Source organism: Centrocercus urophasianus, unplaced genomic scaffold (genome assembly GCF_019232065.1).
Source record: "Centrocercus urophasianus isolate 14NV4802_14NV808 unplaced genomic scaffold, USGS_Curo_1.0 seq_13, whole genome shotgun sequence".
NCBI classification, from domain to species: Eukaryota; Metazoa; Chordata; class Aves; order Galliformes; family Phasianidae; genus Centrocercus; species Centrocercus urophasianus.
Window position 1 is genome coordinate 52,595,421 of NW_024884475.1, and position 24,774 is coordinate 52,620,194.

The window sequence follows — 24,774 nt, forward strand, 5'->3', positions numbered from 1 at the left end:
CCACTGTAACAGGAATGATCTGGTGGAGAAGAGAACTCACACTGAACACAGAGATAAGAGACTCCTGTCCCAGTGAGTACATCTGTGTTCAGGAAGCTGCTGTAGAGTTTGTGAAAATCAGGTAGAGGAGCCTGCCTGCACTGCAAAGCCTCTGTCAAATCAGATACCAAAGCATAGGCTTATTTTTTTTTTCCCCCATCGAAACAGAATTATTGCTTTCCAGCCAGCTCTTCCAGAAACAGGAATTAAACACTCACCACAGGATCTCCCTGTTGGAGAAGACTACCTGCAGCTGCACCGTGCTTGGAGCACAGCCTGCGCTCACCACCCATCTCCCTCTCTGGCACAGGAAGCAGGTGGAGGCAAAAAGGCAAAGCTCACCAATGCTGCCTGCTCAAGTAATGGCTTTTAAGCCACCCAGAAAGACTACTGAGCACTGCTAACAGGCATCAGAGCAAACCCTCTGCCCCCGGCACCTACCTGCTTTCCTCAGCCCGAGCAGTTTGATGAGCACAATGCCACGTCCATGCTGTGAGACCAGCCTGATGAACCTGTGATTGCTGCCTGTGTCCTTTTAGAGAACAATCCCAGTTGCAGATGAATGGGATCAGAGGAAGCGAATCCAGCTGCAGAATAGGGCAGCCAAGATTTCCCCCTTGCTGGAAACAGAAGCCAACACAGCAATGCAGGTAGCATAAGGGGGTGCACAGCATATTTTGGTTTAGTGCCCATCCAGGCAGAAGGGAAGGACAGCCTGTACAGAAAGCTTCTGCAGGCAGAAAGGCACTTGCATCACCTAATGCTCTTCTTATACCATATCTCTTTAGAGCAGTAACACCAACAGGACTGTTGGTTTCTGATCACACCTGTGAGAGAAGTCACATTTACCTATTTTCCTGATGGATGAGCTCCTTAAGACTGAATGTCTACAAATTGAGTTAATATTTAATATGATACACTATGGATTTTTTTGAACTTTTAATACAAGCTTTGAGTTTAACCAGTTTTCACTTAAAACTGCTCAGAGCTAAAAATTAAGCTTAGAGTTCTAACAAAGAAAGCAAGTTACAAATAAATAACACAGAGAATAAATCCCACTTAAAGACTCAGAAGCAGATGAGGTGTTTAGGTTAAAAAAGACAAAGCTTGCATTTAATTTTAAACTAGAGTTGGAGGTGCACTACATTTCCAGGTTTCTCTGTTGTTGTTTTTTTCTCATCGTCCACGAACCCATTTCACATTTGGCACTATTACTGTCTCTCACTCCTGTGCACAGTGCTGGGGCTAGGTAGGTACTTTTCTGGATAAGTAATCATGTTTCAGTGGCTGCTAGGATGCTTCAGCCTTGTTTATATGCTCACAGTTTGATGCTGAGGTAAGGAGGTTCCACTTGCAAAGGACAGATTCAATTCTACGTAGTTGCTTGAAGGCTTACGTCCAGAGAATGCACAGAGAAACCACTATGTTCCTTGGACACACTGATCCACTGCATCAGCACCATTTCCAGCTCTTGTAATAGAGTGTTCACCCTTAAAATACACACTGTGAAAGGCCAATGTAAACACTATGTTTACCCTCTGTTAGCTCATTTAATGCCTAACTCTTTGACAAGGAGATCTCAACTCTTCATGCCTTGCTGGAATGGCTCCAGTCTTAGCTGAGGGGGATGGGGTCATCGAGATGATCAACCTCGTTGCCTGGAGAGGAGCTGGTGATAGCATGGGGAGGTAGACAAGAGCAGCAGAGAGGATGATCCTACAGGCTCTCTGCCTTCTTTCTGAAGTGTATTATGACTGTCTGACAAGGGCTTTTATGACACTGCTAAAAAACAGGTACCTGGGAGAGGCATTGGAAAGGCACGTAGAATCAGCACCAGGTTCCTTAGCTGTGGGGTTTCAATATGTAATGAATTTCATTTCTTTTCCTACAAAGACGCAGTTTGTAACATCAACACCTTTTCTTCCAAACTAAGAACTGCAGGAAACATTTTCAGAACAATTAAATAGCCTCAGCATTTTTGGATTTTGTGAGAATAGAGCATAGATGTGCCCTGCCACACTATAACCAGTGGTAGCAAAGGTACAACAAGTCTATGTATAATTACCAGGGCAAGCCCTTCCCATCACTGAATCCTCATTAAATTTTCCTTCAGATGACTGTATCTTAGCTTGTTCATAACATATAACACCATCTTTTATGTTGCTGCACCGCAGCAAGGTTTGGGTGGCATGCCAGCAGGTTTGGGGAATGCTAGCACATCCAAGGGGGTGCAAATGGATTGCAAGGAGCAGATGTCTCAATGTTTTCTCACTGCAGGTGCTCTTAAAAGGAAGGCAAACATTTCTTACCCTGCTGCCTCTTGCTTTGATATAAAATGACATATCAGGGTAGGCACCAGGACCAGCAGCCCTGCACATAGCTGTGTCAGAAAAGGGTGGTGGGAAAATCCCATCATCGTTACAAAGCATGCAGTAATACACAATACTGCAAAGACATATTTTTTTCCTCTTGTGTTTACATACAGCAGTGCTGTTTAACCTCCATACTGCTCCCCCAGCCCCAGCAAACTGCTTTTAACAACAAATGGGGTGTGAGCACCCACCTCACATCAAAAGCCATCAAATCTGAGAAGCTCCAAAGAGACCTTAATTAGGTTACTGTGGTTTAGAGGAGTGACTGACAGGGTAGCAAGAGCAAGGTTTTTGAGGGGCACTCAGCATCTTGCAGTGGTCATACAACACGGGCTCGAAACCATTATAGATATCCACAGAAAATGCAAGACAGGTCTCAGCTCCCTCTTGGGTAAGCAGGGCAGGAGGGAAGAAGAGCCATATAAAACCTGTACTTATATTCTCAGTTTTTTCCTCCAGTGCACAGTGCCCACCATGCAGAGATAAAAGTGATGCAGTGATAGATGCATTGCTTACCTCAATGCCTTTATGGTTCGAGTCTGATAAGGTGCTGGTTCAGGAAAAGTCTCAGGCACAGCTGCTTCATTAGGAATGGAGGCCACAGCCTTTCAAATGGGTTTCACTAGATGATTATCAGTTTCCACTGGGCTAAGTTAAGCAAAACACCCCTCAGCTGACTCATTTTTGGCAGGTAGCAGCTCAGTTTTTCTTATTAGTACTTTCTAAGAGATTTCCCAACACATTTAATTTCAAAAACTTAATAGCTGAAAGGAAAAAACCTAACTAGAAAATAAGATAAAAAGCAACTATAGAAAGAAAAATCATTATCTTAATTACAGAGCAGCTTTGTCCTCTAATGAGAAGGTATTTTTTTCCACAGGACAGCACTGATCAAATAGAGGAGGTACTTTAAATGGGTCTGCGTTTTGTGTACTGCATTGAACTTCTAACCTCTCACAACTTGTATTTACTGCATTTCAGAGCTGTATTAGACAGTGAAAGACCTTTTTTTTTTTTTTTTTTTTTTTTCCCCCCAAGGATTGCAGGTTCATTTTGTAGAGCTCCCCTGCCATGGAGTTAAATATCTCATGGTATTCATGCAAGTAAATCAATAGCAGTGGATATTGTGTGCAGCCTATAAATGTGTGTGTATATATATATATATATATATATATATATATATATATACACATACATAAGTGCCATTTGCCATGGCAGGCATCACTCTCTCTGCACACAAAACAGACAAACTTGCAGGGGTAGATAAAGTGTCTTATGACTTCTATTCCTTGAGGTAAGTCTAGGAATTTGCAGGTGAGCCAAAAAAGAGCTGTGTCCCCAGGGAGGCAGTACTACCTGAGCCCTTTTGAGATTTGGTGCCTCAGCTCGCAGCTGAGGGAGTGCCCTGGAGCACAAAGCTCCCTCCCCTTTGCACTCAGCCATAGTGTCACAGCTCTGCTTGGCAGCAGGGTCTGTGTTACCAGCTGCAGTTGTCCCTGCTCTCATCCCCTGCGATCCTCCTGTTGCTGAGGTCTCCAAGGTAAAGATTAAGATGATGGAGTTCTTGCGGATGTCTACTCCACAGAAGAGTGCTGCAGAGAAGATACTGGCAAATAACCTTTTCCTTCTGTGATTTTCTCTTTCTTCTTGCCTCCAGCAAAATAGCAAAGGTAAGAAGTTAAAAAAAATCGTGCTCTCCTTGATGCAAGTAAATATGCCTTTTGGTAACACGGAGTATTGTAGTGCACTATCCAGTTGGTAACTGATCTCAATGTTAAATCTGAAAAAAAAATCACATCAGCTGAAATCACATAACTTAAAACTAAGTAGTCACTTTGGATGTTTGGAAATTCATTAAAGACACCCTAATATTCTTCCAGTGTTGAGTGGCTCTGGTCCAGGAGACCTATAGAATAGTCAGTAATGATTCTGAAGACAGCACTATTTCACACAGCTCATATCCGAATGGAAACATTAAAGTAACTTCTCTGCTTCATTTTTACCCACAATGTTGTATGCACTCAAACTCCCTAATAGAGGTACTCTTTTACAGAAGAATAGAGAACCTGTCCTTTTCAGACTCACACAAAAGCATGTTTCTTCTGAAAGCAAGACAAGACCTGGAGAACATAGGGATGACTCTTGAGACTTGAAGCCATGTCCAAGGGGGAGGTCTCATGTGACACACAGAGGACACACAGAATGGAAGATTCGTGTAAGCCTTAAACTTAAGTCTTCACATGGTAGGCAGTTCTGATCAGTAGTTGCACCTGAAAGGTTCAAGGTTCCTTCACTGACAGAAAGGCAAAAAAACCCACCAAAGATTCATTCTAGACCCAGAAAAATCATAAGATTTATTTCTCATCCTAAGCACTTCATTGGGAAAGTAGTTGCAACTCTCTTAATAAAAAAAAAAAAAGAAAAAAAAAAAAATAAATTAGTTAACCTGCTCAATATATTTTCAAGATTCTTTTTGGTAAAAGCTATGTATAGTACAACATAGATATTTAATCTAATTACTCTGTACAAATATCAAGGCACACTCTAAACACTATGATCTTACACTATGCAGTGTCAAGATAAAGGCAGGTTTTACTGCTCATGGTACAAATCCATAAGCCTCCATTAATTCAGGTACTGCCAGTAGCTGATCTACTTTGTGTGGAAAAATGACACTCAAATATGAATCAAATTTTGAGCTATGCAAGCTCAGCTTTCAAAATAAAGCATGAAAACACGGTGCTGCACTTGTACAACAAAAACTACGCATTCTATTTTCAGCACTCAGCTTTGCATAAAAAATTACTCCTTTCTGAGAGGCAGCTCATTTCAGTTTTTGATAATTTGAAATTAATGTTTTATTTACTATAGTGGCTTATGGAACATTTAAAATAGGACAGCTCATACTTGCAACTACCATTTTTGTTCAAGTTGAACTGTTCAGAGTTTCAGTTCCCAGGAACAAAAATTCATGCACTTGCAGTCATACCTTTATCTCAAGAATTTTTTTCTAGAGATAGGTACAATATTTCTGAACATTATCATCAGTAAGGGAAAAGCTGTTCCTTGTTAAAGATACAAAAGTAATAGCCAAGCAATACAGATTCAGCTTTCTTTTTATTTTATTTTATTATTTTTTTAAACCAGAGAACAGCCACCCTGTACTTCCATATAAGAGAGCCTGATTTGCAACTTCTTTGAAGAGAAGGCAAAATAATGCGAAGTACAAACACATCTTTAATTCTGAGCTGCCAGGAAAAATACATTTTCTCTACAAAAAATGTAATTCCTTTCAGAGTTTCTGCATCCTCATTCAAATACAATGAATAACCAATAGGCTATATCTACTCTCCTGTCTCAATCCATAAATACCATTATGGAAAGCAGTTCTGAAAAAGAACTTTGTATAACAGACACTACAGAAATTGACTAGCAGTTCTAAAATCTAGACTCAAATCTTGGAAATTAAAATTATTTTTGTACCGATGTTGATGTAAATTTCTTTCTGAACTGGAATAACTAAAAACAAGTATCTCCAAAACTGAGAAGACAGTCTCTTTAATTATCATAGAATCACAAGGTTGGAAAGGACCTACAGAATCATTTAGTCCAACCGTCCTCCTGTCATCATTACTACCCACTAAGCTACTAACCTTATCTCGTAGCTCCTCATCCAAACACCTCTTGAATAGTGCCAGGGACAGCGACTCCACCACTTCCCTGGGCAGGTCATTCTGGAGCCTGACCAGTCTTTGACAGAAAATCAAGCCTGGACTTTTTTTTTTTTTAAAGTAAGAATCTACATTTTGACGACACATAACGCTGACTGTAGAAAGCAATATACCCATCAAATTTCAGGGCTAGTGAAGTTAGAAATGATGATTACCACTGAAAGGCCTCTGAAGAAAAAAGAGTGGGTAAAACAATTCATCCCAAACCCCTTCTGGTGCTAGAGATAAGCATCTTTCAGAAAGGTAAGATTAAAGAACTCCAACTAATAGAAAAATCCCCTATTCCCTGTGGAGTTGTCCCAAAACTTTATTTCTTCTGTTCCAAAAACAAAACAAAAAACAAAACAAAAAACAAAACAAAACAAAAAAAAACCATGAAAAAGTCTCACCTCAAAAGCTTTAATTGATGACTGAGCTCATTTGGCTTCAATGCCCAACCGTTAGATTTTGTTACGCTTTTCTAGTCCAGGCTAGAGATGCTGTTACCAAAGTTTTCTTCCCACATGATCAAGCTAAAATCACATCCAACTGATCACCTTTTCACTGTTTTGATAACCCAGATATCTTAAGCTTCTAACATTTTCCCCAAGTCCTGTTTCTCAGATCCCAGGCTGCCTTTACAGCTCTGAATTTTTATGAACTTAATATTAACGACCATTTTTAAAAATATCTCACTGGTGCTGCATGAAGAAGCAACGCCTCCTTTTTCACTTGCTCAGTAGTAACCAACTCACATGTTAAATAATCATTATTTCTCCTTAGGACTCTTAAAATAATAAATTGTAGGGGCCAAAAAAACTAATTTCACTTCTGGCAAAATATTTCATCTAGCCTAGGGTAGAAGCCATGTTTCAGATTTTAGCATTTAAGCATTTTCATTTTTTTAAGGACAAAATTATTTCTGAAAAGAAAAAATTGTTATTGACATACTTTCATTAATTTGTTTGAGCACAGTATTTGACAATATTGTGTTGATTTATTCTGTGGCTGAATCCCTGAAAGAGAAAAAAAAATTGTCATATTGTCAGCATATTTCATCTCCTCCTCTTGCCTGCTTCCCTCTCCTGAAACCATCTGAACAATTTCACAATTTCTATACTAGAAGGTTAATTTGAAGTAAGGCAAACTGCAAAACCAAGCCACAGAGACGATGGTTTCATTTCCTCGCAGTTTATTCCACTTCATAGAGGACCAAGTGAAGTAAGAACACAGTGCTCACACTTCTGAGAAATAATCTTTACATGTGCCATTATTTAGCCTAAAGTGGATTGTAACAACCTGAATGAAGGGGCCCATTATACACCCAAAAGCAAGGAGAGTGCACCGAGCTGCTCAAGGCAACGTGTAGCTTGGAGAAAGATGATGAACTGTAATGCTAAGTTAGCACTGAACTGGCGCAGCTGGCAACTAAGGAAGCAAGAAAATATTGCTATTAGAAATGTGAATACCATTGATTCAAAAATTTCTGAAGCTATAAACACTAGATGCAGCAATGACAATTTAAAGTCAATTTTCAGAGATCTAATAGAAGAGCAGTCAGTGCTGGAATAAACCACCACACCTCACTAAACAATTTATTGTCAGAACAATGGCTATGATACATACTGCAACTACTCTGAAAAACAGCCTTGGTTATATTGCTAATAAGGGAAATGAATGCAATAAAAGGTTCTCAGCCACTGCAAGAACAGTAACAATATGAAAAGATGGTCAAAGCATTTTGCTAATGCTCATGAATCAATCTTGTTTGCAATGTATCTGCTGTTTGGAAATTGCACTTCCCATCTCATTATATAATTTACCTATTCTGCCTGTATTTTAAAGAGTTGCCATGCATCCAAGAAAAAGTAAATACGAGCCTTGGATGTGCTTTACTCCTGCTTTCATTGTAGAAAAGGAAAATATAGCTCCGTGCAAGAAACACTGTCCTTTCCAGAAGAAGCTCTGCAATATGACCATGAGCTCCTGTGGTTATAGAAACGTCCTCTGTGGGAGACAGCTTCATTTATAACGAGGTTTTGACAGTGCTAGAGGGATGCTTGATATGGAAAGGATGACAAGAGCTTCAGCCATTTTCTCCACATGAATACATCTGAAGTGCTTTGGAGAAAGCCCTTTTCTCCAGGAGCAGTGCATCAGGACAAACATTTCCCATTTCCCTGTAGGCCCAAAGTGATGATCGCGTAAAGAAGTAAACCAAGCAGAAGCGAAGATGGCTGCAATCAACAGGTTTTCCCGCAGTGCAAGAGACTATACGTTTCACAAAGGGCAATAAGGTGAGTGAAGACCTGGATGTGCCACTGCTGGGTCACTGCAGCAGCTTTTTTCCACGGTAAGATGGGGTGAATGACCAACGCTCGCTATAAGAGAGCCCAATCCTGGAAACAGGAAAAATAAGCCAGAAACTATTTCGAAGTGCCAGGAGACATGCATGTAATAACAATAAGCAAAAATCCTTTACACAGAAATTTCAGTGAAACAAAGAAGGCTGACCAGAACGTTTCAGAGTGGGAAAAATTGTGAATAATAAACAAGGTAACCTCTGTTTTACTGGCCAATTTCATGACAAAAAAAACTCGAAACATCCTGTGAATCATACTTGGTGCTGGCTGGAAGACTGTGTTCAGGGCACGATGTCTGTACTCTCTATAAATGTTACTACATCCAGTAAACTCAAGGCAACGGCAAGGGGACTGTAAAACCACTGAGGATACCATATACTGCAGTGATTGTAAAAAATGCAGTAAAAGAAAAATGATCTTTTATTAAATCTTTTGTTTGGGAGAAGTTTCGCATTTTAACAGGGTATTTAGCAATCAGAACAGCTTTTCATAAGCAGCAGTCTCTTCGCCAAAAGATCTGATTTGGAGCCCCATAAAGTCCTCAAATGTCTTTTAATGCATTTGATGGAAGGAGGAAGGTGAAATGAAGCAAGCTTTTTGCTCTGTTACAATTTTGCTTCCAGCAAACAGAGCCCCCATTTTGTCATCTCATCCTCTCTACCCAGATGATGCCCAGAGGCAGTGCAAAAATTCACTGCAGGCGTGTGGGTCTCTGGATGGCTCTGAACTGCAATAGGCCATCCATGGTTAGTGTGCACCCATTAGTGTTTAATTTCATTGTTAAATCTGCCTGTAGTTCTCAGTTTGTCACCTCCCTCAGATGTTTTCAGTATCAATATGAAGAACCTGGGGAAAAAAAATAAAGTTGTCTTCTAACAATTCAATACATAATAAAAAGCTACACAAAAGCCAGTTAGAAGAAACAACCCCCCCTCCATGTTACTTAAGTAGCAAAAGACAGGGACAGCATAAGAAAGCTGCGGGTGACAGGAGGGCTAACAGCTGCACTGCAACTTATTGCCAGTTGATTGCTCAGTGCATTTTGCTTTTCTTTTTCTGCATTGGAATACACATGAAAATACTCTGGATTGTCCATAAAAAGAGAATGGGAGGGGTTTTATGAAGTGAGTCTACCTTAAGAAATGGAGAAAAATTTGGTCAAAACCTACGTTCACATCTTAAGGCAATATCTAAAGGACCTTCACCAACCTGGCTAGAGTGAAGGCATTTCACCTGAAGGCGAACACATTGCAAAACGCAATTAAACTGCTCCCAGTTCAGGTGTCAGGACTGACAGGATTGGGACCATATTGAAAGAACTTTAATAGCAGAAAGCCAGAAGCAGTGTCATTTCAGACTGGATAGACATCTGTCAGTTATTTAAATTAAACAAAATAAATATTTTTACAGGGTTAATGGCATTTGTCAATGCATGCAATCATAATAAAGTCTGATACACTCTGAAATTTAAGTACAGCTCTAACACCAAGTGAGTACTTTGGAAAATGTTTATACATTTCAGGAGTTCAGAAGTTGGCCCTAAGAGCATCAAAAATATTTTAATTAAGAAAAGCATATTAACAGCAAATCCAGCAAAACTCTTAACTGTACACTAAAAAACGTGTGTCTAAGAACAAATGCTTCATCACCTATAGAGAAGTTGCTTTTCTTTTGATAATTAAAAAATCTTTCATTTCTATTACGAAAAATCCTCTAGACTGAAACAAAACTCAACCTGTATCGTCTTCTCTATTACAACCATCTCTCGCTGTTAGAATAAGCACAGCCTAACCAAACCCAAATATTTACTTAAACTAGTCAATCTCTGTGTATTCTGTACTAAAGGCAGCAAACAGTATCTAATTAACCATCCTGCTTCTCGGGCCATATTGCTAGTATTGTATCTAACTGTATACCAAACTTGTGGAATTTAAGTAAAAAACTCATAAGGGAAAAAATTGCACTTCATTGTGTGCACTTGCATGCCAGAAAGGTAACTGTATCCTGGGTTGCACCAAAAGAGGGTTAGCCAGCAGGGTGAGGGAGTGGATTGTTCCCCTCTACTCTGCCCTTGTAAGGCCCCATCCGGAGTATTGCATCCAGCCCTGAGGCCCCCAGTAAAAGAAAGATGTAGAGCTGCTGGAGCTGGTCCAGAGGAGGGCCACAAGGGTGACGAGAGGACTGGAGCTCTTGTCCTATGCAGTAAGGTTGAGGGAGGTGGGCTTGTTTAACATGAAGAAAAAAAGGCTTAAGAGAGACCTCAAGTACTTGAACAGAGATTACAATCAGGAGGAAAATCAACTTTTTGCATGGTCTGATAGCGACAGGACAAGGGGAATGGCTTTAAATAAAAAAAGGAGAAATTTAGCTTAGAAGCTAGAAGGAAATTCTTTACTTGAATTGCTGAGTCCCAGGCATAGGCTGCCCAGAGAAGCTGTGGATGCCCCCTCCCTGGAGGCACTCAGGGCAAGGTTGGACGGGACCCTGGGCAGCCTGGGCTGGTGGGTGGCTGGCAGAAGGGTCGGAAATTGATGATCTTCAAGGTCCCTTCCAACCTAAGCCATTCTATAATTCAGTTCCTTTTACTGCATCTCTGGTAACGTTTTTAATACACCTTGTACTCCACCAACACATACAGCACAAACCTCAGCAACGGTGCTCACGGGGAAGAGGGCCGTGCTGCTGCCATCCAAATAAGGTTTGCAGAATCACACTATAGGATATAAGAGCAGTATTTACTCCTGCAGGCACAGTAACTGAATTTCCAAGCTATAATTGGATGATGTGGTTTGTAGCATCTCCAGAACCCCTTGATGGAATTACGTCTGCCTGATAAATTATACAATTCTCAGAACTGTACTTTACACAATGCATGGAGCCCTGAGTTCTGAAGTCTTGATAGATATATCACCTGCTTTCTCCTTCTAACACCCTGAGACTTAAAACACAAGGAGCTGCCCTATGCATAGAAGCGAGGCAGAAAGAAAGCGCCCACAAGTTAAGGGAAACACTGCCTTCTCATTTTTTTGAGCTGACAAAAGGCAGTGGGGGAAATGGGACATCTGTTGCTGTCTGCAGCCCGTTTTCTTCCCACTAAAACACACTGCAAACCCATGGAGCATCGGTCAGCATAGAAATAGTGTGGCTACAGTCCACTAGTGGCCAGATTTTCATTCACTCAGTAAATTGCTGACTGGCAACAGGGTAAAATGACCTTTGGTTTGATCTAATGTCTTAAGGAATTTGAACATTTTATTAAGCTGAAATTTTAATATTCTGAAACACAGTGGGACTAAAGCAGGATTAAACATTGGTTTCCTTTGTTGTCTTTATGAACAGGAGAGTATACGCTGAAGGAGTGGATTTCAACTTTTGAAAGCAGGAAGAATTAAGAAAAATCACCCACATACAACTGTAGTAGTCCTAATGGTAGCCTAAACCCCTGCAAACTGATGAAAGAACAGGGTCTATCTTCCTCTATCTATCCTCTGGCTAGAAGAGAATACTCAATGAGGCTGGACAGAGAATAAATGAATGAGAAAATATTTAGTATACTTATTTAATTAGTGCCTTCTGCTTCCAGCGGTCACGTGGCAGAATAAGAGACTAACCAGAACAAGGTAGCTACCTATAGAATAATCAAACTTTCAGCAGCGGAGAGAAAGACATCAGTCTGCTCAGACTGGCATAGCAGAGAAATGCAGTCAACACCAAACTTCCACTGCTGGAAACATGCTGCTTCTTTAATGCATTTGATAAAGCACTTACTAAAAAAAGCTGAAATAAAAATCAAGCATGATCATAGAATGTTTTTGGTTCAGAAGGGACCTCAAAGATCATACAGATCCAACCCCCCTGCCAGAGGCAGGGTTGCCAACTGCTAGAATATGAAGAATGAATTTTCAATGCATCCAAAGACTTGGTAGAACATGCCTCCTGGTTATGATTTGTCACTTGAAAATGGCTTTTATTGGTCGTTCTATACCTTAGATGATAATAAGGTACCCAAAGACACTCAGTGGCACTTAATACATGTACAAATGCCTTCAGTTTTACTAAAAGGCTAAGTACAACTGAGGAACAGCATTAACTAAATTTAATAAAAACACTTTTTTTTTGGCAAAACAACTATTTTGATTGGGGCAAAATGCATATGCATACTGGGGATACTCATTCCCAGGTGAAGTGTAATGCTATTGTAACCCTGTGTCTATAGAATTAAAATCAGGATACTTGTATAAATTGAATTTTTAATGGCTATTTGATCTCTTCAAAGATTCCCACCTTCTTCACTGAGATGTCTCTTTTTGTGTCAAATCTCCAAACAACTTCAATGTCTGTCTGCAGCACAGATCACAGAATTTTCCCTTACACTTATTTAAGTTCTGCTTGACCTCCATACCTGTGAGGTATGGCACAAACATTGTTTTAAGAGCATCTTGTTCATTTAACAGCCTAACCTGCGGTACAATTAATACACACAATATAGATCGGTATCATATTTTGTAAGAAGCTGCTCCAGCTGAAGCTGATAAATACCCAGCAGCTCATTTTAATTGGAATTGGATTGAGCTACCCATGAAATCAGTAAAATTAGTGTCTTTCTAGAAATTCCTGTAACTACTCCAATTTGTTTCATATGATTGCATAACAATAACACAGGATCGAATGAGGAATTCACAGTAGGTAACTGAAAACACTCTAGAAAGTAGCATTAGAAAATGTGATCTGATTTTGATGACAATACTCATTCAAAATCCAATGACAGTACTTTTTAAATCTTTTTCAATATTAACAAACTTACATTTACCTGCAATACAGAGAGACTCTTCACAGATTCAATCTCTTTTATCAGGTAGATAAGCATTTCATAATTTCTTTTTCCTTAGCCATGCTTTGCCCTTTGATCTCCTGCAGCAGCCTACTTTTGAAACTAGAAGGTTTTTTTCATTTTTAAAGCTCTACTCAACCTCACACTTAAGCATGGTGCCTTCATCTAGAGAGATGAGGAGCACATCAACTTAACTTTTATGATTAAAAGCTCCAATTCTGGAACATTTCAGTATGTCCAATCACCCAGGGAACCCATCTGTATTTCTGCTCCAAAGGGAAAAAAAACCTCAGCAGACCAACTGGTAGGTGATGGGGAGGCTAAACCAGTGTCCATTAAATTCCAGGAAGGGAATAAGCGACTTTGGTGCATTTTGCATCTTTCCATCATTTTTAACTTCTTTCTTTTTAATCTCACACACGCATTGTCTTATATAACAATCAACACCACTTCTGCAAATGCCCTGCTATACCTCATGCTGAAAAAGCAGACCAAAACATTGTATTTTTAGAGAAAAACTTGTTCACGCCACTATAAAAAGCCTCTGTATCTGGCAAAAAAAATATTACTACCTGAAGTCACCGTCATTACTTCAATCATACTAATTAAGCTGAACTGAAGACTTGACAGTTTTTGGAGTGAGATTTGCTTACTACTAGAAGCAAAAAGTGGGAACAGTTAACAACAGGCTAGCAGCATGCCTTCTGGACACTTGTAAGCTGCCTACTGGAAGAAAATACCCACAGTTTTTTCCTGTCTGCTTCTGTTGGACAAGGAGCATCTATTTCCCCCCAAAGATGGGTGTTCCTTACAATGACATAGTAACTGTTACATACAACAAAAGGAACAAAATTATATATATATTTTTTGTCAGATATAAAGCGTTGTGTTGAATTAAAATTATTACGCCTAGGACCACTTCAAAAATAGTACAAGTGAACAGTGTTATTATTTCCAGGCCCCTACATACTTTTTAAGAAATGAGAATGCTGTTCTTTTTATAAGCAGAACTTGAACACGTTTCTATTAAAAGTGAGATTCACTAGATGAATTTATTTTGTTTATAGTTTAGGTATTCTAAATAGGTACTTTGTAAGAATGAAACGTATTTGCTATTTGAAGTGGTACACTTTATAGTGGTCACCATCTTTTTTTTAATTATCATAATAGTAACACATGCAATATAAAACCATATAAAATATATTACCTTAAAATTTATGCAATAATTATTAATTACTGGCAGAAGTATCTGCTTCATGGGATTCAGAGCAGAGACCTGACCAAAAAAGCCTGGATAACTGACGATGACTTTCTACATATGAAACAGGAATTCTAACCTGAAATGATGGAATAAGAGCCCTAAACCTACTAGCCTTTGTAAGGAGTGTGGTACTGTAGCTTACATACAACGAGTCTTTGTTTCTTCCATCCTTCCATTTCCTGCTCTCACTAACCTCCTGCAACCTGCTGGAGACTGGCAGTGTGTGTGATGTGGCTGTTCAATAGACCAAAGTATGAAAAATACTTAATAACTTTTTCTCACTATGGTTAGCATGCATGAAATGAATGAGGCTTCCTGCATAAGGGATAAATCCATAACTAAATGTCAAAAACTATAACTCTCTCTGAAGGTAGCTTATTAAGAATTTGCTATGGTTCATTTTACAGTGACACTTCCATATTCAGGAGTGTCAGAAAACAGAGGAGTAGCCTGGGATCAATTCATTCTGACATTAAAATAGGAGGAGATATAAAGGGGAAAGGGAGGGAGAACAGAACTGGTATCTAACAAAGCATCTGAACTCATTCAAAGATAAAGCAAATTCAAGATTCATTATTGAACTCCCCAGTTCCAATCAGACAGGTTCTGAGGCACAGTTGGGGTGATTATAGCTTGCCAGAGTAACACATGGCAGTCCTAAAGCCCCGTTTGTTTAAATAGCATGATATAGCTCTTCCTCCCAGCTCGTGTATTAAAGCTCAATGGAAAAATTGAGTAAGAACAAAATATAAAGTACGCTTATGTCAGAAAAGACTAACACCAAAGCTGTCAGTAAAAGAGCAAATTAACCGCTATGGTACACTCGGGTCTCTGATACTATCAGTTTCTAAAAGCAATACTGGGAGCAATGCAAGACTACAGCAAAATGCAGCTTGAATTCTAAAGACCAAGAGAACGAAAGCGAGAAAATAAGTCTGGGGATATAAAATAATTTAAAAAAAAAATAAAATCAGTTCTGTAGAAGCTGGATAAAAACCAACACTGGAAGTGAAAACCTCCCCTCCAGAAAATGCCTTCTCTGTAGCAATATACCAGCTTCACCAGAACACAGGTGGGGACAGCTTCAAAACTGCCCAAAAGAGTAGTGCCTCCACTCTGCTTCCCCTACCACATGAACTTTATTACTACCTGTTATCATCAAGGAGAGAGCATTTTTCACCTTTAGGAGAGAGTCCAGACCTCTGTAAAGCACAAAAACTGAAATAGAGGTCAGGGGCAGCTCCAGGGAGCACCGCCCAACTCAAGGGTTTTACCCAGCTGGTGTAGAAGAAAACAATGAAAAGAAAGAGGAAAGTGTGAGAAGCCTTAGCGTGCTACCAGTACATGAATCCAATCTCACAATAGTTGCCTGACAGCTGAGATGAGAGAGTAACCAAACTTCCTAGGCTGGTAACGCACTGGAGCAGGTTGCCCAAGGAGGTTGTGGATGCCCCATCCCTGGAGGCATTCAAAGCCTGGCTGGATGTGGCTCTGGGCAGCCTGGTCTGGTGGTTGGCGACCCTGCACATGACAGCGGGGTGGAAACTAGACGATCGTTGTTGTCCTTTTCAACCCAAGCCATTCTATGATTACTGGCTAAGTATGGCATAACATGGATTAAGGCATGTTCTAGCAGCAAAAGGCCTTCTCTTAATGCCAGAAATTCGGAGAACCACATTTGCATGCAAGTGTGAACTCCTGCAGGCACCCCAAACCAGAGGTGCTTGCAATGTACCTTGGCTTTGTTCAGCTCTCAGACTTCAACAGCTCTGTGGCAAATATCTTCTGCACTTACACACCTCACTTCCAGGATGTTACAGCTAAGCTTTACAACCTAGCATCTGTAAATAATAAAATAAAAAAACAACCTTCTCTTCATCCACTTTACTTTCTGGGGTTGCATTATGATACATCAGAAATGAAGCCTCTCTCCTAATGAAATAAAAGCAACAACACTCCCAGAGGTGTGCAGATTTTATGGAGGTTGGTCTGTGAGAACTTGATTATAAGAAAGAAAATTACTGCCAGGTGCTCAGCTTGGCCTTTTAGGGGCTGACTGCCTCCAGATTTGTGGGCTGTCCTTAAGGAAAAGCACAGGGAGAGAAAATTGGGACACTCTTAAAGGTTCATGAAGGTAATGGTCATTGTAAACCACCCAGGATGCTTTTATCATCTCAAGTAGGGAAAAAGTTACAAGTGAAAACATACAGCTAACACTAAGAAGATAGCTGTTTCCTTCTGGGGCCTCTTATTACATATGATCAGCAAGGCTACATGCAGTCTAGGAAAAATAAATGGTTCAGGGTGATAGGGGAACAACAAATTTATGGAGAAAAAGGTACCACTGAGGACCTCTTTTCATCAGAATCATATAATCAACCCTACATCTAAAAGCTCCTTGAACACCTCCAGGGTCAGTGACTTCACCATCTCCCTGGGCAGCCCATTCCAGTGCCTGACCACTTGTAATGCTATAATGGAATGATAATAGCTAGGTGGCAAAGTCTTTGGCTACAGCAAATGAGAATGAGCTCAAACGCAGCAGCCACAGATGCAGGAACGGAGGAAAAGAGCTGTTCACCTTCATAAGGCCTCAAGTAGACAGGGATCTCTGGCAAGAGATGCCTTCACCTCCACTGCCAACACTTAAATGAGATCTGGGAACAGGTGGATCCTGGCTCCATCCCTTCTGCTCACTCAGTTACATTGCATGCAGCTGAGCTCCCCTGGGTTGGCTCTGCCTTCCCACCAGGGGCTCAACCACTGGTTCAGGCAATGACTTAGCATTTCCACTATACCACTCTTTCAGAGAAGCAATATTTCCTAACAGCCAGCCTAAATCTCACCTGGTGCAACTTGAGGCCATTCCCTCTAGTCCTATCACTAACTACACAAGAGAAGAGGCTGACCCCCAGCTCACTACAACCTCTCTTCAGGTAGTTATAGAGATCATCTCTCCCTACAGAGCTATAAACAGAGGTAACTGGAATGGAAGGCCCCTGATTTTCTAGATTATAGAGCCTGGCCAATGTCAGAGAACCCATTGCCAAGTCAAGTGTCTCTTCACTCCGTTACCAGAGATATCTCACACTGTTCACAGTAGCATTACCCAGGAAAAGACAGCTCAGGTGGCTTTGCCACTTTCTCTCATTATGAAAATAGGAAAAATCTGATGTTAAACAGGTTTCTGTCATTTGCAAGGTATTGCTATTGTATCCTACAGGAACTTCTCAGATGTTTTATGCTGTTCATTAACAGAAAGGATAAGTTAAACAAGTTTGAACATTTTAAATAATGGATAAGTCAACATCTTACCACTGTAAAGAGACAGATCAAGTGGAAAAAAAAGGAATGAGAAATTAATAATCGTTATTTTCAGAAGGCTAAGGAATCTTCCGACTGCCACAGAAATGGCGTGCTCTTGTGAAGAACGTGGGCAGCATTACTGCAGTAGGACCTTGGTGCCTAGAGACTGTTGCTACCAGCTCCATGTTGATCCATCAGATGCTCCATGTTTGTTCTCATGTGGGTAGGTAGATTAACCCTGGATTTCCTTCTGACCTCCCTGCTTGTTCATTGTGTTTTTTGGTGCTTTCAAGTTAACTGTTGGGGAATCAAAAGCCACGTGGACAGCAAATGCTGTTTAGGAGACTGTCTGAAGCCCTATAGTTTTTGCAGAACTCTCCCTGAGCATACCCTGGCAGAACAGCCACATCACCCATGTTTGGGCCCCAAGCCCAATACAATGAAGCATCCAGAGAGGGGCCACTGTGGTTTAAACTGAGCACTTCTGATGCTTTAATGCAGGGTAAGAAACTTCTTATTAACTCCACTGATGTTAAAGAATTACTCTCATCAGCCAAGTTCATGAGAGGGGACAGATGAAAAAGGTTTTTGAAATAAAGTATTTATCTACTCTTTTCACTCATGGTTTTTAAGTGTCTGATGTCTATTTTAGAATTTTTGTACAGTTTTTAATCAGCCAATTTTTGACTACAGAGAAACAGGATATAAAATTAATACACAGATTCTACCCTACCTATTCTTATAATGCAAGAAGCAGTATGTGCTCTCTCCAAGATGATTCCAAACAGGAAATCTCCCCAGGAAATTTCTGGCTGGGGGTCAACCACAGTAAGAAAAACAAACCAAGAAGCTCTCTTTTAATTTGACATCAATTTTCTGCCTGCTTTAGAGGAGCTTTCTCACTCATATTGAGAAGAAATAATACCTCTTATCCAAAAAAACTCCCCTTTTAGTCACGTTAATCTTAATTAGCAGAAAAAAGTGATATTCTAATTACGACACTAATTACTTGCAGAGATCTCAATACCTTCAAAGCATTTCATGAGAATTAGTAAAGCATAACCATGCATGCATTTTACCAGCTCCAATGCTACTTGATGTTCACTAAATATTTTTCAACTAGAATGCCTGCTGCTTTACAATGAATGCCTTCTGTCTCAAAAGAATGGAGGACTAAGCACTTTTTCAAAGACAGAAGAAAGTTCAGTTCTCTGATCAGAAAGACAAGTCACATTTCGTTTAGTACATTTCATGTTGGTGTTCTGATCCCAAGGGAGCACCGTACGTTGCAGCTGCATGCCTGTTTTTCACAAGGACACTGGATAAGTACAGTTTATTAAACCCTGCTGAGACAATCTGTTCTGTTTTAATGTTGTTATAAGTCAGTTAGGCATGTACCATACTTGTTAGCTGCGTATATACTAATTTAATGTATTGATGGGCTGTCAGTACAAATACCTAATGAATATTAAAATACAAACTCAGATACAGAAATGCAAAGCAGAACCAGCATGTGGTCACCATTTTGAGGGACAGGCAGAGAAAGGAAAAGACCAGAGTTCATAGAAAATGACAGAAAACACTCACGAAATGAACCTGAAAACAAATCACCAACAACTTCCCAGGAAAGATGGAGAAAAATAATAATTACTAGTCTCAAAAACACTCTAAATATATGCTCTAAATATAAGATAAAAAGAATTTTATCTTCTGCCAGCTGATTTCAATATCAATGAAAGCAGTACACCAGTAAGACAAAGAGAAATAATGAAAAGAAAATAAAGACACCGTACTATGGAAGGGAGGAAGAGGAGGGGAGAAAGAGAAATCCCCTACTGTCTTTCTTCTCAATGTTAATTCCCTATTTAACAATGGCTCTAAAAATGGATAGGAGTAGTTATTTCATGTGTTCTACATAGTACAGTCATTCAGTAAAAGCATGTACAGACAAATCTCTCCTGCTTCAAATAGATGTAGCAGGACTTCATCCTGCATGTATCTCTCCCTTAGCTCACATACAGAGCTGCAGTGGGCTACCTGTTACAGCCTGAAGCCCAGCACACCCCTCAACTGCAGCTCAGAGCTTGTTATCTCACCTTCCTCGGGTGAAAATGAAAAGCAAAATACAAAAAACAAACAGACCCTTGGACCAGAGAATGAAACATAAAACTAAGCAGGGAGGTGGTGGAGTAGAAACACACAGTAATGAAACCAGAAGGAAGCAGTGCTCTGCAAAATCTGTCTGCAGTTCAGCCCTTACTTCCTTCTCCCTTTAGCACCTCCAAAATTACAAAAGCATCTCTAAGAGTGTACCTACCAATTGTGGAAAAGTAGAAAAACAGCAACTAAATAGCAGGCGTAATGCTATAACGTGATGAAAAATATAGCAATAATAGCAGGGTGGCAAAGTCTTCGACTGTAGCAAAGGAGGACAAGCCCAATTGCAGCAACCATAGACACAAAAATATAAGAAAAAAGCTTGCTTACATTTGAAAGGCCTCCAGCACGCAGAAATCTCCAGCAAGAAACCCTTGTCCCCCCTTGCCAACCCTTAAATGAGGTCTAGGAAAGGGTGGATCTTGGCTTCACCTGGTCACTCAGGTACACTGCATGCATCTGAACTTCCTTGGGTTGGCCCTGCCTTCCCACCAGGGGCTCAGTCACTGGTTCAGGCTGTGACTTAGCATTTCTACTACAATAGATAAGCAGGACGCAACGTGTGGTGATCTCCCAGCTGGAAACGTGCAAGTACAGAAGGGACCTGTCATGAAAATTGAGTGTTCGGAATGGTGGGCTGAGCCTCTGGCATATACAACTGGCCCTCAAATAACAGGACTGTGAAGATGTTGCATGCTCATTCAGGCACACAGAGGGATCAGCAAACTTCTGCAGACTGTAAGAAAGATGCAAAGCTGAGATGGACTCTATCCCTGATTATTATGGATGACATGCTTCTGTGGAATCTTTCATGAGTCAGTGGGGGGAAGTTTGCAGATTTATCTATGGTGAAGTCTTCCTAGGTTGCAGTCAAACAGCTGTGTTCCCTGATGGGGAGAAGAGTGTGTCTTCGTGGAGCAAATCCACAAGGGTTTGTCAAAATTTTAAGCATTACGTAAACAGAAAGACAGCAAGCCTTTGAAACGAAAGGGAAAATTAATGAAATAATAAAACTAACTTAAGAATTGGAATTCTGTATTACATTAAATATACGCTTGCCTGGTGGCTTCGGAAAAGATTTAGTAATAATTTTTTAGCTTAAATAGGGTCTCATGATCAAATACCTCAAGTTAATCTCTGGGTCAGAAGAGGCTGCACAAAAGTTTATCTGCCTTCTCTCTTTCTCTTCTTCTGCTTTCTTCCCAGTTCCTTTTTGTCTCACTTCCAGCCTTCAATTGACCCCTACAAAGTGATGAGGTATGGAAAGCTTTCTGCTTCCCTGATCTTTCCTTTGGGCTCTGGATGCTCATCCTCCAGCCCAGGAGATCAATTTCAGCAGCAGCTGTCAGAAATCTGCTTCAAGAAAGGCTGTGGGGTGGTGGGCCAGGGTCTGTCAAAAAAACAAAGGACTCATCATGGCTTGGCATGAAGTACTTCATCACATTGACTTTATAGGTAAACAAAATCTCTGGGTGAAGTGGTACACGAAGAGGTACTGCTGGCAGAAGAAAAGAATGCAACCCGCTTGGAAACTTCACAAAGAAATGACTTCTTGATGTCCAACAGTAGCATATAGGTAAATGGTAGAGAACATGGCTGAATTCAAGGGGTCCTACAGCTGTGGGATGGTGGAAAGCCAAAGGTTGAAGAGCTAGGTGTTCTAAGTAGCAGAAAGCACTGCATTTATTAGCAGTTTTCTAGTCTCTGCAGTTGGAGCAGAGTCCCTGCACAGGCTTGATACCAAGGGGATTTTTAAACATCCATATCAGACTTTAGAAAATAATTAGAGTCAGTGGCCAATTTCATATCTCATAAAAACATATTCTCAGTGCAAAACAAACAAAACAAAACAAAGCCTGCAACAAAACATCAGATTCAACCTGTTAGAAAATAGAAGCCAGATCTGGACAAACACTACCATCTAGGTCAAACTTGTCTGTAAGTCACTGTCTTTTCGCTAATTCCCAGATTTTGTTTTATTTTGTTTTCTGCCATTAGAATAAGACCTGGTACACAAAGGTAGATGTCAAGCAAACATTCAGTTCAGTTTAATTTGATAGAGTGTAAATAACACAGACTCTACATTCAGCACTCTGTAAATAAGACTGCATTATTCTTGTCTCTTGTGGCTACTTTCATTGTTTCTGGCAGGAAAACATAGAAAGGAAGGAAATCACTTATTCTGAGTTACAGGCTTTGCTTCTGTTATAGCTCACTAAAGGCCTAATCCTGTTGGGCTCAGAAAAGCTTTGGTAGAACAAAGGATGTCTAATTTAATCGAGGATTAAGGTCACACACCAAACAAAAAATGGGTAAAATAAGGAAGTGAGGCCAGGACGCCATTGAGATGCGCTGAATTAGGCAGAATAAGTCCCTCCTCAGGCGAAACTGGCCTGGTGAGCATGGGAAGTGAAATGAAATGTTTCTGAATTCAGGCAGCCATTCATGCTTCCATCATTGAGGCACTGGGGCAAGGAAAGTGACCTCTTAATGATTCATCCATTTCCCTTCCTTAAAAACAACAGAAGAAACTGTCTTTCAAACCTATCTCAGCTAATATATACATCCTCAGGTATCCATCAGTGTCGTTGTCACCTGCTGCTTTCCTTAGGCCTGCCATGTGTCAGGTCCATTTTCCTTGCTGTTACCTGGAGGTGGGGGGATAGCTATAGTGCACAGCTTGCTGCTGTAGAATTCAACAACATCTGCTGAGAGCATTCAAAATGCCTCTTCATGTATTGCAATTCCCACTTTGTTAAAGGTCCAGATAATAAGCTAGGCTCTTTGGAGGATCCAAGCAAATGGAAATGTACCACAATTAAATTTCACATTTGAAGCTGTGTAAAGTTAGTTCCAATCAAGCCATCACTTGTCAACAATTAAGAGAAGGCCGTCATTAGGCCTCATTTCAGCTGTGCTGAAATCAGTAATTAACTTCTCAAAGAAAACAGATATTTTGCAGGGAAGCAGAGTTGACATTTCAATTTGTGATGCATTTTTTAAGCCAAAGGAGGATGCATACTGACACTAAATATTATGCCAACAAACCTTGGTAGGTTTTGAAGAGTCTTCTGTTCCACTTGGGGATGTTTTCCAACATCAGGGGAGATGAAAGCTGAAGGAAGGTAATCCCTTTAACCTGCAGTAAGCAGAGCATTAACAATGACAGGTGTTCCTAAAAACTACCAGCGGAAACAACAGTGCCATTACTGAAGCTGCATCCGCACCACTCATCCTTGAGCCCAACTCCTTCCACTGAAGGCAAGCAGAGGGCAAAGAGCTCAGGTACTCCTGGTGATCTCTGATTCTCCAGCCTTCATACAGGTTATGCAGATGAAAAAATAAAAAAAGGATATATATATATTTTCCTGCAGCCACAGCTCCCAGTTGCTTAGTTCTTCCTTTTTTGCTTTTTTTGAAAAACCTGAGTCTGTGGGAAATGATAGAAAGTCTGTATTATCTGATGCTGCAAAATGCTGACACAGGCTAAAAGCAGCAAGCTTGGTAAAGTGCTGCAGCTCATTTAAACATGAACATACACAAGCATAAGTATTAGGAATGTAGCTGACAATCATAAGTCTTGCCAACCTGATGAGCATACAGGAAAGGAGAAGAAAGCTGCCTCATTGGTGTTCAGATACCACAGTGATGGGCACCATACAAATAGATGGTGCTTATCTAATATCAGTTAGATAGGGGCTGCCTACAAGATGTCATGGAGTACAATACACTGAAAATTGAGTAAACCAATCATATAACATTTTCTGCTGCAAGAAATGCATGAGGAAGAAAGCAAGATTCTGCTTTTTAACAACCAGATAAAATGCTTGATTCGCAACCTTTAGAAAGAAATCAAGACAGCTGAAGAAATGGGAAATGCAGAGGACAGATCTGTTCTCAGGGAAATAAACTGAATGCTCTAACAAGCCTTTTCCAACTTCAGCTCCAGTTCCCAAGTTAAAGGCAGAATTTCCTTCAATTCACAGATCTACCGCAGTCAGAGAAAGGCAGGGGAAAGAGTACCCCAAGAGAGAGGCACTCTTGACGTCCCTCCAGCAGCTGGAACATGGTGCAGCCAGCACGTCATCATGCTTCCCATGCACACACTAGTGCCTGTGCCATTGCCAGCTGGAATCAGCTGCAAGGGAGAACATCCTGGGCTCTTTCTGCTTTCTGGCAGGGGTAGAAGTGAGCAAAGTGGCTACCTGTGCGCCTGCTCTAGCTTGGCTGAGGAGGTTTCAGGTTGGGAGGCTCTGCCCTAGTAGATGTTCAGGCTTCAGCTAGGAATTGGACTAATAGCTTTTATGTTGTAAAATAAATTTAATGGAACTGTGAAAATCAATTTTATTTTGTTTTGTTCTAAACTGGCATCTAGTTGCTGACATAGATCATTAAGCGAAGCCGAGTAGGAGAAGAAGGACTGAGAATGAATGAAAACCTATTTAACAGAGCAGCAGCAGCACTGCCTGTAAAGAATAACAACTAAAATACAATGCGGAACATTTAAGGTGGTGGGTGACATTTTGTGTTCGTCTCATCATGCCAGCATACCCCAGCTACTCTGAAATTTGTTTATGTAAATCAAATAGACAGACAGAACATACTGTGGCAATGTGCAGTTTGATGAGAGAAAATTAAATTCCATACAACAGCGACACCCAGCACTGCTACGGATGCAGACCCCAGGAACATTTTTATTATAATCTCTGTTCCACAAGGCTTTGAAATATGGCCA

General features: G+C 40.4%; 1 protein-coding gene and 1 long non-coding RNA gene across 3 annotated transcripts in view; one reads left to right on the forward strand and one right to left on the reverse strand.

Moving 5' to 3' along the window:
• Positions 1-24,774, reverse strand: part of GRID2 (glutamate ionotropic receptor delta type subunit 2) — a 685,769-nt gene that overhangs the window by 18,783 nt on the left and 642,212 nt on the right. The gene's annotated exons all lie outside the window — the stretch shown is intronic.
• LOC122157241 lies at positions 3,888-13,027 on the forward strand. The gene is made up of 3 exons (XR_006167811.1): positions 3,888-4,081; positions 8,308-8,418; positions 11,824-13,027. It is a non-coding gene; the product is annotated as an uncharacterized LOC122157241 (long non-coding RNA).